The sequence below is a fragment of the Mastomys coucha genome, unplaced genomic scaffold (assembly GCF_008632895.1).
Source record: "Mastomys coucha isolate ucsf_1 unplaced genomic scaffold, UCSF_Mcou_1 pScaffold15, whole genome shotgun sequence".
Classification (NCBI taxonomy): Eukaryota; Metazoa; Chordata; class Mammalia; order Rodentia; family Muridae; genus Mastomys; species Mastomys coucha.
This window is the reverse complement of record NW_022196897.1, coordinates 150,459,398-150,463,790: the sequence shown is the minus strand read 5'-3', so window position 1 is coordinate 150,463,790 and position 4,393 is coordinate 150,459,398.

Sequence of the window (4,393 nt, the reverse complement as noted above, 5' to 3'; positions counted from 1 at the left end):
CCCCTCCTCTCCCTCCTCCTCCTCCTCTCCCTCCTCCCCCTCCTCCTCCTGTAGCAGGCCGCAGTCATCCATGCACGTGTACCCTGACTTTCATTATGCTCTACTTTCATAATCTGCAGCATGTCTGCTCCTGGAAGATACTCCTGGCAGCTTGATATTTTTGCTGTCTTGCAAATGGCAGCACACTGCAGGTATGCTCGGTCAGGTGTGAATGAACAAATGGAATCGGTGCCTCGGACCTGCTGGCCTCACATCACCATGCTGTTTGGCTGTTTGCAGGATTCTGCCCATCGAGGACCATTCCGGATGGTCTTAGGGACTCCACTGACCTGTGATTGCTTCTGTTTCCTCTACAGCGCAATTCTTCCCCCTTCAGAGTCTATCAGGACATTTACCCAGTAAGCCTTGCAATAGAAAGAAGCCACACTGTGGCTTGGAAAACTGAAAGCTGGGCTCTTTAATTTGGAGTTGGCTCTAACTCTGCATGTTGTCTCCAAGGGATACTGTGTGGTCTGAGGAAACAGTCAGCTGTGGATGGAGCCTCTGAAGGCCAGCCAGGCCCCTGTGGTTTGGCAGAAGGAGAGCCCATTGTCCCTACCAGGAAGTGGTCTGGTGGTCCCACCGACCCTAGTCTTTTCCAGACAGAACTGGGGCTCATGCTAGCTCAACTAGAGATTTCCCAGAGACTCACAAACAATTCCAGTTCTCAAGAGTACTGTAGATCACCCCCCCCCCGCGCCCCAAGAAGGCTCCTGCCCTAAACGCCACAATCTTAGCATTGTGTGCTAGAGAAGGGAGAGATTTGTTGGAATGCTGAGGGTAACCCAACGAGTACAGCTTCTCATCACTCACCCTGAGGGAAAGAGAGATGGTCCCAAGAAACCCCGTCAGAACTTGGGAGGGCTCAGAGGCTCAGATGAGCCATCAGGAGAGGAGGTAGAGCCTCACTATGCTCAGGGGAGGTGGGCACAAGACAGGACCATTAACTATAACAGGAGCAAATTACAAGACATTTTAACATGAGGCTGGGCCCCTGGCCCAACTTCACAGATGATCTCAGCTTGAACCCAGAGACTTTTGGGCGAAAGGTGTTTACGCTCAAGCTCACAGAGACAGGAGACAGCTGAAGGGCACTCTGGCTTTCTTGGAGCTCCCACAAACTTCCCAGTATCCTTAGAAACAGTAGCTATAAAATGGCTTCCTGGTGGGAAGAAACATGAAGCTGTAAGCAGTGTCAATCAACCTATGGAGCATTGACTTAGGCTAAGAGGTCACTACCCTGCAGGTAGTGTTGGATATGGGGGTGAGTGGGATATGGGAGTCTAATAACTTTTTGATGTGAAAAAAAAATGAGCTAGAAATCCTTAATGCTGGGTCCTAACACTTCTTTCATTCAGCATTCTCTGGGTGGATTCCTGCTGACCATGGCTTTACTTCCCAGCCAGGCACTGATGAAAGCACCCGTGTTTACTTTTCCAGTCTAATCCTTTTTACCCAGATTCCACACTTAGGGATCCAGGTTCCAGTTTACCACGTTGTCTCGGATGTATCAAAAAAAACTCAAACTCAATACATCTAAACAAATTTATTACAATTTCAGCCCACACCCTACAATCATCCTGTAGCATGAGGTAGAAACAGTACCTTAGTCCCCTTCCTTCCAAACTCACTCAATAAGGTGTCCAGGTTTGCCTTTGAAGTCTTCTAGGCCCCCACCTTCCTTCATCCTGCCACTTCTACCCCAACTGTTTTATCTCCTATTTTGATAAATGCAATCTTCTGGTTTCAGGGCACTTGATCCCTGTAATCAGCCTCAAGGGGCCTTCTCTCTTCCCCTCGCTTATTCCTTCTTGTTATTCAGATCTCAGCTCCAATGTCACTTCCTCAAGGGAGCCTCCCTGTGACCTCTCTGAATAGGCTGGCTGCTTTGCCACACTAGTCATAGCTGTAAATTGACATTTGGGCTACACTACACAGAGCTCCATGACAGAAGCAACTTTTTCCTGTCAATACTGTATTTGTGTTTTACACTTGTTAAATACCAACACATACTATTTATGGGAGGAAATAATGTCGATTTGTTTAAATCCTGCATGAGTCTGAGTACGGAGATGGCTTCAGCCCACGGGACCTGTTATGGCTTCCATGTTACTGTATTCTTTGTCCATCTAGAGCCTGCCTTCTCCAGTATCTTCTCTAAACTGTAGACACAATTACTTTTTTTGTTTTGTTTTTCGAGGCAGGGTTTCTTTGTGTAGCCCTGGCTGGCCTGGAACTCACTCTGTAGACCAGGCTGGCCTCGAACTCAGAAATCCACCTGCCTCTGCCTCCCAAGTGCTGGGATTAAAGGCGTGCACCACCACTGCCCGGCGGCGGCGGCGACGGTGACACAATTACTTTTTAAACAAGCAAGTCCAACTGATGAAGCAGCCTGCCTGCCTCCATATTAGGCCTGAAAGTCATCTGACAGTGAAGACCAACTAGGCTCATTCATTCCCATTTGTGATTAAACCTGTTTCTCAAGGACTGTGCTGTGTACCAGCTGCAACCTTAACTATAAATGGTTCTATATGGTCTGTTACAGGAAACAGCAACCATGTTTGTTTCAAAAAGTTAAGGCCACCTTGGAACCCTCTCTTTGTTTCTAAAGGTTGCAATGACTACCTGCTGTTACGACTACCTTGCGATGACCTTGTTCTGCTTCTGTAACCCTATTTTGCCTGCCAGATCCCCCATTTGGAAGTGACCTTCCCCATTTCCAATGCTGATCTCCTGAAGCCTGCCTTTAGGGAGACAGCCTGGGTACACGAAGAAAACAGTTCGCTTTAGTTAACTTGGTCGTGATGATTTGGATTGGTGGTCTCTCTCCTTGCATCTCTGGGGTTAGCACAACCATTCGTAATCTTTCATTATTCCCAAGAGAGTCCAAGTCCTGTAACATGCCCTCCGACCGTGTAAACTGCTAAGCTACTATCCTTTTGCTCCATAGGAACAAAATCCTGACCATTCAAGACAGCAGAGCCTTATAAAAAGGGATGTCACAGACTCCCCTAGACTCCATGCTTCTCAAAGATGTTGGGTGGCGCTGGAATCTGATGCAGTGACAATTCAGTGACTTGAAAGGGTTATTGTCTTTCCAAAAGCTAGAATTTACTCTTCTAGAAAATGCTGTGTCGGTGTGTATAAAATGTCTAAAATGCTACATTTCCTGTTACAAAATTCTGGGCAATGAAATCTAACTGGGCACCACTCCTTACAGCGCCCAGGTGAGGACAGACCAGGTAGTACCCTTTTTGCCTATTCTCCACTTCATCTTGTTTCCTGCCATTTTCTTTTCTCCCCCCCCCCCCCATCCCCCCGAGATAGGGTTTCTCTGTATAGCCCTGGCTGTCCCGGAACTCACTCTGTAGACCAGGCTGGTCTGCCTGCCTCTGCCTCCCAAGTGCTGGGATTAAAGGCATGCGCCACCACTGCCCGGCACTTCCTGCCATTTTCAAAGCCATACTGGCTAATGCCTTGCCAGCTATCCTAAACACGAGGTACAGGCAAGAATGGACACTATGTGCCTTGGATGGCTAAGGAGAACAACCCTCCCCCCCCCAAAGCAGCTTGGTGCTCAGTTACTACGGACCTTCCCCAAGGAGCTCTAGATTTTCGGCTTCTTTGGTACGAGGAAATAAATTTGTATCTTAAGTCATGATCTTTTACTAGCTGTCAAACTGAAACCTAATACAGGCTTCAAAGCATTTCACAATCTGACCTTTGTCAAGTTTACCTCTCCCTGGATCTTTTCAAATCCAACAATTTAGCCAAACTGAGTGTGTTTGAACTTCTTTAGCCCTCTTCTTCCTCCTCCTTCTCCTCCTCATCCCTTCTTTTTTTGCTTATTTTATTTTTGAGACAGTCTCATGAAATCCAGGATGGCCTCAAATATGCTACGAAGTCAAAGCTGTCCCCCTGCCTCCACCTCTGAAGTGTAGAGGTTTCAGGCATGAGTCCCACACCCAGCCCAGCCTTTCCAATTAGTGTTCTAAAGCAGCAGCTTCTCCCCGATGGGACCCTTCTCCTTCCGCCTTGCTTGGCTACCCGTGTCCTGTAGATCTCTGCCTAAGAAACCATCTTGCCAGTTTTCTTTCCTGATAGCAGAGGAGGACTTGATCATGCTGCTCACTATACTGTGAAGGGTATTTCCCTGATTTCCTCCTCCAAACAGTAAACTCTGTGAAAGCAGGAGAGTACTTCGCCTTACTCAGAACTCTATTCCGAATGCCTTGCGGAGATGAAATTCCTAAGTATTCTTGGCAAAATGGAGTAAATGAGTGATGGAGATATGGTACTAGTTAGTGAATGACAGTGGGGTTGGTATCTTTGCAATATGAAGAATGAGGTGAAA